Genomic DNA, 12,289 nt, shown 5'->3' with positions numbered 1-12,289 from the left:
CTCAGGTGCAGGGGCAGTGAGAGGATTCACCAGAGACAGAGTGGGGAGAAGAACAGGCAGATCGACGAAGTACACTGCTGAGGGGAGCAGTGGGTAGCACAGGAGAGGTCTGCTGCAACATGTGGGTCACCTCTGGGGTGGGGATGAAACCCGCACTGAAGTGATTGTGACTAATTTGCAGTGATTGTACTTTAACCTGCTGTGCCACCAGGGAAGGTCCTCAAGTAAATATTTTACCTGAACTTTTTAACCTGGTCTTAATATCTGCCTGCTGTTTTCAGCAGATACTGATTTTCCAGTACATTCCTCAAACCAGGATTTTTGTCCTTGATGAGAGGCCCCTGACTGATTGTAAGATTGTAGGAATGACTGTAGCCGACAAGCAGGAGTTCTGGGTACCGAGATAATATCCCAAGAACAAGGAGGGCTGGGGATTCCACAAAACTGAAACTGCTGCAGGGTTACAACAAGATTTTATCGAAAATTTCCCTCTAAAAGTGTGCATTCCCTATTTTTATATTCTGTGTTGATGTAAAGTTTGACTTACATTTGTAGGCAGATTAATTTTGTCCCAATATGATGATCATGATGAGAGGATATATGCATTTTTGAATTTAGTAGAATCTGAATTTTTCCATTATAAGTTGCTATTTGTTTGTATATTTCTTGTCTCCTATTTGAAATTATAAGCTTTCCTTATAGGTATTTTATTTGGGGTCAAATCCTGAAGACCGAGGACTACTTTTTTGGTAACTATTTAGAGTTATCAAATAAATAGATGCCATGCTTAATAGACTGTACATATGTGAAAAATCCCTTGCTTAAACTGTTTAGTGAAGAAACTGGAACTCTTGTATATTGCTGATGGAATGAAAAATGGTGTAACCTCTGTGAAAAATGGTTCCTCAAAATGTGAAACAGAATTACAATGTCATCCAACGATTGTATTTCTCCATGTACACCCAAAAAAATTGAAAGGACTCAAATGCTTGATAACCAATATTCATAATAGCATTATTCACAGTAGCAAAAAGTTGTAAACAACCCAGCAGGTAAATGGATAAACATTGCGTGTTGTTTTCACACAGTGGAATATTACTCAATTTCAGAGAATGAAATTCTTATATATGATATGATGTAGATGACCCTGGAAAACCTTATGCTAAGTGAAATAAACCAGACACAACTGGTGACAGTTTGTATAGTTCCACTTATATGGGTATAAGTAGCCAAATTCATGACACAGGAAGGAGAATTATGTTTCCTAGAGGCTAGCAGAAAGAGTTGGGATTTACTGTTTAATGGCTAGAAAGTCTATTTGGAATGATGAAAAAGTTCTTGAAATGGATCGTGATGACAGTTGTAGGGTGTATTTGGCGTCATTGAATTGCACACTTAAAAATGGTTACACTGTGGCCCTCCCTGGTGGTGCAGCGGGTTAAAGCACAGCACTGAGAAGCTAAAGCCACTTCCCCATGAGTTCGATTCCCGCCTGCCCCGGAGGTGACCACATGGCGTGGCAGACCTCTCCTGACTCGCCCACTGCTCCCCTCAGCATTGTACTTCATAGATCTGCCTGTTCTGCTCCCCACTCTGTCTCTGGTGAAGCCTCTCACTGCCCCTGAGCCTCTGGCCTGTACCCCAGCTCTGTATACACAAATAAATAAATCTTTAAAAAAAAATGGTTACACTGGTAAATTTTTGTGTACTAACTTCCCTTCTCCCTCCACACACACATATGATTTAGTCAGAACAATTGTTAAAATTATTTAGGAAGATCTTTATTTTTTTTAAAGATTTATTTATTTATGCCTATAGAACTGGAGTATAGGCTGGAAGAGCAGGGGCGGTGAGAGGATTCACTAGAGATAGAGTGGAGAGCAGAACAGGCAGATCGATGAAGCACACTGCTGAGGAGAGCAGTGAGAGGGCCAGAAGAGGTCTGCTGTGCCATGTGGGTCACCTCAGGGACCTGGGATTGAACTCCTGCTAAAGCCACTTGGCTAGCTTTGCAGTGCTGCATTTTAATGCACTGCACCACCAGGGAGAACTCTAGGAAGATCTTTAAGGAGCAGTATCTGCAGTTTTAAAAGGCTTTCAAAACACATGCTCTTTTTATAATTCCTTCATCTTTCATATTTATCATATTATTTAATCATTAAATCCCTAAATGCTCAGGTGACTTGCAAGTCACAGAGATGTTGCCAGCAGTGCTGAAAATATGGGCCCAGTATCTTGTCATTCTTGGCAAGCACTAAAAAATTTCCTGTGGGCCCTCCCTGGTGTAGCAACAGGTTAGGACACAGCACTGCAGGTGAGCTTCAGCTGCTTCAGTGCAAGTTCGATCCCTCACCCTGGAGGTGATCAATATGGCATGTCAGACCTCTCCTGATCTGCCCACTGCTGCCCTCGGCAGTGTACTTCATCAACCTGCCTGTTGTTCGCCCAACTCTGTCTCTGGTGAAGCCTCTCACCGCCCCTGCACCTCTGGCTTGTATCCAGTTTTGTATGCATAAATAAATAAATCTTTAAAAAAAGTCTTTGCATTAAAAAAAAAAAAAAAAAAAACAAAACTCCTTAGCCTGAGGAATCTAGATAGCCATCAGGTATATCATTTAAACACTTTCAACACACATTTAAGAGGTGTTTTGAGCGGCTGAGCTCTGCCGTGACTAGGCATGTTCTAGAAGGACATGGGATTGCTTACACCACCCAATGCTGGAAGAGACTGGGTCTGGTGTTGACTGCTGGTGAGGGCGTGGGGGCTGTAGGGACATTTGGAAGTGAACAGAGAGTAACTGTAAGAAGAGAACCTTGGCCTAGATAGAACTTTATTCAAAGTTTAAGCACTTCAAAAATAGCTCCCATATTTTCTGTCTGTTGAAGATAAGCAAGGCTGAGGCCTGCCCATCCTGTCCTATGGTTGGGCTTCTGGAAGCCTATGGACACTTTGAAACTGTGTGCAAAACTGCAAGCTTATATGTTTACTTTTGTCTGGAAACTTTCAATTAGATTCAGATAGGATTGTACATAAATTTAATGAAATGCTAGAAGCAAACACAGTGGGTCACTCACATCTTAGCCCCCTTGTGGATTTCAGCTGGTTGAGAGCCTAAAAACATCTTCTGTTGGGGTGATCATCAACTGAACCTGATAGGGTACACATCTACCATCCTACGCTCCTTCCATACCCACTCCTCGGTGGAGTCAGCAATCCTGGTGCCTCTTGGGTGCCACAGAACCTTGAGAGCACCTCACATGGTGGATGCATTTGCTGAATTTCTCTAGCATGAGGGAAATGAAGCAAAAGTGTGTCACAAGCATTTTATTACTTTTCAGTGGATCTGAACTGAATTTGGCCAGACACAGGAAACACTCATCTGAAAACATGTTGCTGTGGCCAATTTGGCTTTTGTAAGGATGCACGGACAATTCCTGTATCCCAACCCACCTTACAAAGCTCAGCATGACAAAAGTGTGCACTCTGCCAGACCAGCCCAAGGACAAAAGAGTGAAGAGATTGCAAGAGGGAAGCGGATAGGCAGGACTGGGGTGTCTCTTGGCCCCTGGTGTGAAGTCTCAGGAAACTGTTAATTGGAGGCAGCCTGAGACCCTGTGCAGGAAACAAATGAGTGGCTGCTCTGAGTTAGTCACCTACTTGTTCATTCTTTTAGCATGTTGTATGTGCTAGCAGCTAGGAATTCACCATTGAGCAAGGGGTGCTACTCTGTGCTCAAAAAGTTCTCAGCCTGGTGAACCATAGTCCAACAGTCACCAAATAAAGATAAAATCACACTTGTCAATTGTGTTGCTACTGAGTGGCAGCTGGGACTCTGGTGACTTATAGTGTGGTTTCTGTCCTGGCCAGGGGGCTAGGGCTGCTTTCCTGGGGCGGAGACATTTGAATGGAGATATGTAGCAATTACCTGGGAGAAAGAGAAGACCAGAATGAGTGGTAGGGACTGGGGCTGAGGGATGGGTGGCCAGGTGGCTAAGAGAGTGTGGAGGTGAGAGATGGCTTTGATGTGGCCAGGCAGGTCAGGGCTGGATCTGTAGGCCCAGCTGGAAGCCGCCATTGCTACACTACTTAATGTTTACTTTTGGGTCCATGCAAACCAAAGATGTAGATACTTTTAGGATGTTATGTAATCCTACCCTCTCCAATTCCCTTTGATTTGCTCCATTTTCACAAATGGTAGCTTTTCTGTTTTGCCATAGCTGAAAAGATGGTGTAGCCTAAGCACATCAGCGGTCTGGAGAGCTGATCTGGAAGTCTGTAATCTGCCACTGAACATGCCGATAATGGGCTAGTTAATAACCCCTCTGTGGCTCAGTGTCCTCTTCTGTGAAAAGGGGATACTATTACCCCTTCATGGAATTTTGTGAGATTTGAGTGATGTTGGTAAGATCTTAGCAATGCTTATCCATTGCATGATATGTTTTTTTGTTTGTTTGTTTTTTGCTTGATTTCACTAGTGCTATCCCTAGACTGAGGACCACAGTGGGGAAGTTACAGGTGCAGATGAATTTACAGGAGGAAGATGGTCTCAAGTGGGGAGACGAGCTCCTGAGCTCCATAGCAGAAAGGCCAGATTCTCAGCTTGGGCATTTGGGGTCAACCTAACACTAGGAATGAGAAGATACCAAGAAATCCTCATGAGGGGATGCAGGTTGACCCCCCAGGACAGAGGAAGAGCTAGCAGGTATGCGAGAACACCATGAAGGCTCACCTGAGGAGGGTGGAATGTTCTGCAATGACTGGGGTTCAGTCACATTGTTGAGCTGTGAGAAAGATAGTAGAGATTTTGTGTAGGTTTGTCCAAAACACCAGTTACAAAGCAGGGCAGGGGACTGTTGGGAGAATTGTTTGGACCATGTGGGAGATGGTCTCTGTGAACAGCAGCTGACTGTCCCTTTTTTCATATTGGCCTTTTCAATATGTTTATGTTCTTTAGTTTTAAATAATATAAGACTATAATATAAGAATATTTTCTAATAGCTCTTGAGAGTTGTACTAAAGGTTTCAGGGGTCTAACTTCTGTTTGTTATACTACTGGATTCTTATTCATGGCTGTGTGTTCTTGTGTTTTACAATTTGATTTGTGAGTTCATCTACAGTGAATTGGCTCCCTGAAACCCAAGTTAGGAGTATCCCTCTTTCAGGGGCAATTTTATAGTCACTGCTAGGGTACAAGAGGCACTAAAACAGGCCAAGGACATGGCCTAAAGAGTTTACCAGTCACTGTCTGAGTTCTTCACAGACACACACACAACTCCAAGGCTACTCAGGTTCATAGAACAACAGTAATGGGATTTGTTCAACAAAGCAGGAAAAACAAAACACCACTGAGGCCACAAATGGCCTTTTTCCTCACCCGCAGCAGTGCTCAGTATTTTAAAGTCCTAAACACAAAGGTTCCCAAGGTGGCATCTTCCAAACACTAGGGACTGGAGCACATGGCAGCCAGACTATAGGCCGGGCTCCAACTCACGAAGACAACAGAAGACACAACAAGAGATGCTCAGTAGAGCTGTCAAGATGGCCCAGCACAGCACCAGACAAGCAACACACAAAACAACAGCTGCAGCGGCTGAACTACCCCAACACATGGCCATACTCACTCAGCTCAGCGAGGCTCCTGGCTCCGGGTCTTCTTCCCTGCCAGGCTGTAACAGCAGCAAAACTGGGAATAGTTTCAGCTACTCAGCTACTTGCAAAGCCTTTGAACTTTTCCTCTCTGAGGTTGGCTGCTGGAAGCCTCTCCATGACCTTCAGAGGCCTGCAAAAGCCTCCTGGAAGATCAGCATGGGGCAGAAATTGCTAACCATGGACCACTGAAGATCTGAACATGCTGAAATCCTGAAAGCTGAATCCTGGGGACTGCCCCTGGAGTCCCTTATATTTCTTCTCCACCCACACTGAAACTTATTTCTCCTGAGGCCACTGTTCTTACCCTATCCAGGGGGCCCCACCTTGTAATAGTCTTTGGCTTCAGTCACCTGTTAAACAGTTCTCTGGGATATTGCTGATTAGATAACAGGTTTAATGTTACTATACAAGCAAAGCAGTTCCTAGATCTCATGGGTTGCAGAATTTTACACCATAATCTGATGTGTCAGGCAGGGGAGACTTTTACACCACAAACTTAGGGTGAGTGCAAGTACACAAGCTTCCTTGATCTTTCATATTAGTGGATAGACTTCCCCCAATCTACCCTTTCACTGGGGTATGGTTCCTTGTCAGCCTCGATCGTCAGCAAGGATCTCATTTATTTTTGTGGTTGTGGGTACCCAGAGTCTGGACTGGTCCCAGGCCAGACCCACAACCCTTTCCAGGGCAGCACTACATATAGGGTTCATGCTGGGTTCCCCTCTTCATTTCTAGATTTTAAACATCTCCCAAGTTCCTTTTAAACATACTCACCACTTGAAAAGACATTTATATTTAAGCTTCCACGTCTAAACATTTGTTGCAGAGGGTTTTCAAATAATTACATACTTAACTCTATTGCTGGAGTTCCTCATATCTTGTGCTTTAAACTAACTTGGGAAAGATACTTGGCACCTGGCATATTCAGCAAGTGAAAGTGAAACATCCTGCTCATTTGCTTTGCTTGTAGGAATAAGGTGGGGCTATAAGTAACTGAAGAGTAGGCAAGTGATTTCAATGTCCCTAAAATTACAATGACAAAAGGTCAGAGAGAGAACTGGCCCTCCCACCACGCCTGTGGCCAACAATGGCACATGTGCACTGCTTGAGCCTTTGGTTGAAGGGAGTGTGTCTTCTGTATATAATTTTGTCTTCTTTTTACTGAAGAGCAAAATGCAGATACAGAAAACAAAAAAATCTTTCAGCTTAGTAACTGATGCTCTGCAACCTCGCCGTAGCCTGCCATGTGCTCTTTTCTGATTAGCCGCTCTGCACTCAGGATGCCTGAGACTAGCAAACTTCTTGCTGGTCTCTCTATGTTCTGGAATTTCTGCCAAGGAACTGTCTTACTTGGACACCGACTGGTAACGAGCCTGTTCCACTAAGTCATTACAGCTGTCCTATACCATCATGAGAGTGCTAGCTTAACTGGGCACTTGGGATACTCCCTTGGTCGCCACTGTATCCAGGAGCTTTCAGACAGATGAGGTGCTTACATGAAATCTCATGGTTAAACAATGGCACTTTGGTAGAACCACAAGTCTCTCATCAGCCTGTTTCTCATGGAGTTATTTAGTTCCCACATAGTGCTCCACATAAGAGACACAACACTGAAATGCAGCCATCTCTAACAATCTTTTTTTGATTCTTCTCTCATTTCCACTGTTCATGTTCATGAACTCACTAGCCTTCAGGCCTCATTTAAATAAGGTTCTCAATATCAATGTTGACGATGAGTTTTTTCCACTCTAGTTACATCTTATTTTTCTACAGAAATATACACAAGTCTGTACAAGAGCTTTGCCTGGTGTATTAGATAGTTGTCCTACTCTCCATCTCAGCAGAGGAAGAGATTAGGAAAAAATGCACCAAAAGAAACAGGAGCATCACTAACGGGGGGTCAATTTGTTGGGCCCCAAAAGAAACCCTAAAAACTCAAACCATAATGGTCATAGAAAATTGAATTGAATATTAAATTTCTAGAAGGACAAGTATTTTCTGGACCTATAGGAGAAACCATAAAGACACTGCTCATCAAAAATTTTAAAATTTCTCTATGCAAAGGAAAAATATGCACAATAATTAATATTGTGTAGTCTTGATGCCATGATAGAATTGATAGTCTATCTACTTGAAAGATCTAGCAGAGTTGAGAGTCCAGAAGCAAATCCTTAAGTGCATTTTGACAATGAAGGCAGACTGTTTAATGGAGAAAAAAAATAAACTTTTGGAAAAATGATGTTGGGACAATGAAATAAGAATTAAGTGGGATCTCTGCCTAGTTGCTATCTATTACAGCAACAGTTTTACACCTCCTGCATTAGAGCAAACTTTTATTAGGGCGTCAGAACTGCTGTCTGGACAACAAAGAGCTCAGAACTAACTACCTTGATGTGATGGGTAGGGGTCTAGGTTAGCTCTGTTTGGGTTATGGGTGAAGTCACAGAAATTTAGAGGCTAGAAGAAAAGCAACTTACTGAAAGCTCTTTCTAAGGGAGAAAAGGGCTGATGTCAAATTGACTATGTGCCCTAGGGCAAAGGTCTAATTTAGTTTTTATATCTCAGCTTCTTTGCTTTTCTTTTTGTTCATTTAGCAAGCTCTGGATTGGCAAGTGCTGGGTACTTTTTATTAAGACTGCAATATAGGAAATATTGCAGGGAGCTGTTATACTACTGGGGAAAGTAGCTCACAGGACATGATGCTAGTGGCTGGTGATGCTCTGGCACACAGAAAATATTGTTGGTGTTTGGGGCTCTAATAGCGATGGTGCCTGAGAACCGAGTTTATTTCATTTAACCTCATCAAACTTGAACTGTTTACCAAGCCCATGGAGGGGAGTGCATTTATGTGCACAAAAAGGGAGGGCTTGTTTCCCACTCAGGTCTTCATGGAAATGAGACTTTCAGTCCATGCAGTTGTAATTGGTGGACAGTTTACCAAGTGGTGGTTGGTCAAATTTCCGTTCTGTAAAATCTCTGATTTCACATGTTCTTTTCAGTTTCTTTTTTGGTGGACTCTTCTAGGAGTGTCTGAGTATGCCACGGCATCTGAACATGTCTGGGAGCGGACCCCAGCTGTCCAAATTCTGATTGCTATATACCCAGTCTTGGGATGGCTCCGTTTTTACTTTTTTCTTTTTCTTGCTATAAATCAATATCACATACAAATATTAACTCAAAATGGATCAAAGACCATGTAAGAACGAAAACCACAAAACTTTAAGGAGAAAACAGGTATAAAGTATCGTGATCTAGGAATAAGCAATGACTTTCAAAAGAAAAAATAGATTGGGTTTCCTCAAAATTAAAATTTCTTGTTCTTCAAAAGATACCTTTATGAAAGAATACACACAGGATAGGAGAAACATTTGCAGACTATTAACTGATTAGGGACTTTTTTATAGAATATAAAAAGAACTCTCACAACTCAATGAAAAAATAATGTTAAGAAATGGGCAAAGGTCTGAAAATACATTTTTCCAAAGGAACTATACAAAAGATCAACAAGCATCTTAGTCTTTGAGGAAGCAAGTGACATTGTTGTAACACAAAGTCATAAAAAGAAAAATAATTTTGGCCCTGTGGGCAAAGATGAAAGCTGTATTTATTCTAACTTCTTGGAATCATGGAATGCAAATATATAAAAGGACTAAATAAAATGCCTATTATTCACTTATTCTTCAATTGCTTGAAGTTGAGCTCAGAATTAATTATTTTGATATAAGGTCAATCTTTCAATGCTGGGTTTTGATTAGAATTGGGTAAGGTTGAATTGGGTAAGACTGGGAGAAGGAGTTGAATTAGAATTGGGTAAGACTGGGAGAAGGAGTAAAAGAAAAGACCTGCAGGAGGCACATGGACCAGAGGCATGGGAAGAAGCTACACTTGCTTCTCAGCGTGGACTGTTACCAAGGTCTGGGGGAACATGGAAGGCACTTGAAATAGACACTGGTGGTGGTGGTGAAGGGTGGTTAACACTGGCAGCTTTTATCTTGATTTTGGTTCTTTCATTCCAGACTTGGCTGGCTCCTTGTGACCCTTTCCTGTGGGTGATCTCCCACCCCAAGCTGCCTTAGACTGTGGCAGACTTTAGGGCCTCAGTGGCTCTGCGTTGGGCCAAACTTGTTTGGCTATGTATTTACCCATGAGGGGATGGGTAACTGGGTGCTTGATTTGGAAGCCATATTGGCTTTTTTCTCACTCTCTTAATTGTACAATAATTGTATTAAACTTCCTTTCATTAAATGTCTTATGACTGGGTGCTTTGTCTTGATAAGGGATGGCAGAACCTATTGAGAGCTGGGCAGGTTTGGGGGGTCCTAGTGTCCCCTCACCCTGCTCTGTAACAGGAAAGGAGGTTTTGATTGGAAGATTTCGAAACTGACTAAGACTTTCCACTGAGGAGTTGCTGGGCATCTGCAGAAGTTCCTTAAGGACCGTTCAAAGTGGGGGAAGACTATAGATGACGAAAACGACAGTAAGGAGTGGTTTTGGCAACCCCATTCCCTAGACAGAGGGCCCAGCCTACCGCGTGACACTGGACTGCCTGGTGTGCTGGCTCCTGTCAAGCCACACCAGACGCTTTGTCAGCCACCTGCCAGCTAGAGATCTCCCGGTGGTGCTCCTCCTTCCGTGTGTCCCGCGGTTCTAACCCCACGGTTCACACGGGCACGGAGTGGGGATAACACCCCCGTGCCCCGGGTTAATGGCCAAAGGGTAAGGGAAAGCCGGCCGCGCAACCGGCCGCTCGCGCCGCCCCGGGCAAACGGTACTGCGGTCGCTGGCTTCTGCGCAGGCGCCCCCCTGGTTTGCGACGGATGACGCAATCTGGCGCGGCCGGGTGAAGGCGCGGCCTCAGCATCTGTAGATCACGTAACTGCCTGAACGCCCGCCGCAGTCCGACGTGCTCACGCAGCCCTCTGAAGGGGCGGGGCCTGACGGGGGCGGGGCGAGGTCCCACTGTGGCCATTCCCAGGCTCCCGCGCTAGGGCCGGCCCCGCCCAACTGCCGGCCGTCCAGTCCGCCTGGTCCAGCAGACGCACGGCGGCGGTGGCAGCGGGGGCGCCGGCTAGGAGGTGAGTGCGCCGCCCGCGCGTCGGTCTGGTCTTTGCCCCGGCGGCCACGTCCTGCCTCTCGGCGCCGGAAGCTGACTGGCCCCGCCGTCTACTCGGCGACCTCGCGGTGCAGGAGTCGGGAGCCATCCCGGGGTCGGAGGCCAGGCCCCATTACACTGGCTCGGTGGATGCCCGGGACCGAGCAGGCGCTGGAGACCTCTTGCAGCGTGGCCGCGTGTCCTCTGGAAGTATGCGGGTCGCAGGGCCTGCGGTAGCTGCGAGCTTGTGGTGGTCCTGGGGCCCGGGGGTGGAGCGCGATGGCCATCGGGTCTAGGCCTGGCCGAAGCATTGCACCTCCCTAGTGCGAAGGGGCAGCTTAAGAGTGGCCGGTACTGGGGCGATGCTCAGGGGCGGAGGCGGCGACCAGGGTGCCAGCCAATTACAGTGTGAGATGCAGCTGTCACCCAGGCTGAAATGTTCCTGTCGCCATGATCACTTCCTTCCCTTCCCGTGGTCGGGCAGAATGGGAAATCTACTGATTGACTCAGAAAGCATTTTTTTGACCGCCTGTTAAGATTGCACTTGTGCTCCTCAGTCATTGGCAGAGCTGGTGGTGAGGATGGGCATGAAGCTAAGAGCGATCTGCAGCCGTTTCTCCCAAGACTATAGGTGGAATCGATGGTGGTGGTAGTCCATCGACTACCCCCGGCTCTGTCCTATTCTTAGACTTTAAAGACCCTTTCAGGTGCCACTCCTCAGGCCTTTCAGACACCAGTTTTTTGTTTTGTTTCGTTTCTCAGATGAACACTCAGAGGGCCGTCTTTTTCCATGTAAGGAGAGAGGGGCTGGTGGTTTGTGGGGACCAAGTTGTAGCCCCTAGCTACCAAAAGCAGTATCATTGATGGGGGAGGAAGCAGGAGAGGTCAGGGAAGATAAAGACAAGTTCTGCTCAAGAAAGTTTGAGTCTGAGGTGACATCTAAGATCTGGTTGAAGGAGGTCAGCAGTTAGGTGGGTATTTTGGGAAGGCAGAAGGCATTATCCAAAATGGTGTTGGGGACCATTGAAGCTAAGGAGAGCAGCCCTTGGCTTGGTGCTGAATTTTCCTTTGCTGACTGCTGTTGTGGGAGGATCTAGGGAGTGGAAGCAGCACTTGTCCTTAGGCAAGGCTGAGGTAAAGGGTGGGCTTAGCAGCTTCAGTGAGTCCAGAGTCCCTGCCCATCCACTTTACCTAAGTTTCCCATCCAGAATGGGGATAATAGCACTTAGACCTGGTACATGGGATCTCCAGTTAAGTACAGACATGTCTGCACTCATTGAAGCCTATAATAGCTTGTCAACTTTCTACAGAGTTGCTAAGGTTCAGAGAAGTTGTTACTTGCTCAAGGTTATACAGTCTGTAACTGTGTAACTTGCATTATTTGCGTACAATTAATAGTAACTTAAATTATGAAACCTGTAAAGTGGCTATGGATTATTGGTTATTTTTCCATGAAGGTTTCCTCATGGAAAATTAGTTTGTTGTTTTTTTTTTTTTTTTTTTTTTAAAGATTTATAAGACAACAGAACAACTTGAATTTAAAGGTA

At 45.0% G+C, this 12,289-nt stretch overlaps 1 protein-coding gene across 3 annotated transcripts in view; it reads left to right on the top strand.

Annotated features, from left to right (window-relative positions):
- Positions 1 to 10,687: 10,687 nt before the first annotated feature.
- The window catches only part of GZF1 (GDNF-inducible zinc finger protein 1), a 13,297-nt gene continuing 11,695 nt past the window's right edge, over positions 10,688 to 12,289 (top strand). For 2 of the 3 annotated variants that reach the window (XM_012728288.1, XM_004687130.2), the window contains exon 1: positions 10,688 to 10,725. The gene's annotated coding sequence lies outside the window, so the exon portion shown is untranslated. Of the gene's footprint in view, positions 10,726 to 10,884; positions 10,953 to 12,289 lie in introns of those variants that run through there. The other variant, XM_012728287.1, reaches the window with a different exon arrangement.

This window comes from Condylura cristata, unplaced genomic scaffold, assembly GCF_000260355.1.
Source record: "Condylura cristata isolate star-nosed mole 26May11 unplaced genomic scaffold, ConCri1.0 scaffold00022, whole genome shotgun sequence".
Lineage (NCBI taxonomy): Eukaryota > Metazoa > Chordata > Mammalia > Eulipotyphla > Talpidae > Condylura > Condylura cristata.
The sequence above is the reverse complement of the archived record's forward strand: the minus strand, read 5'-3'. Positions and strand labels throughout refer to the sequence as shown.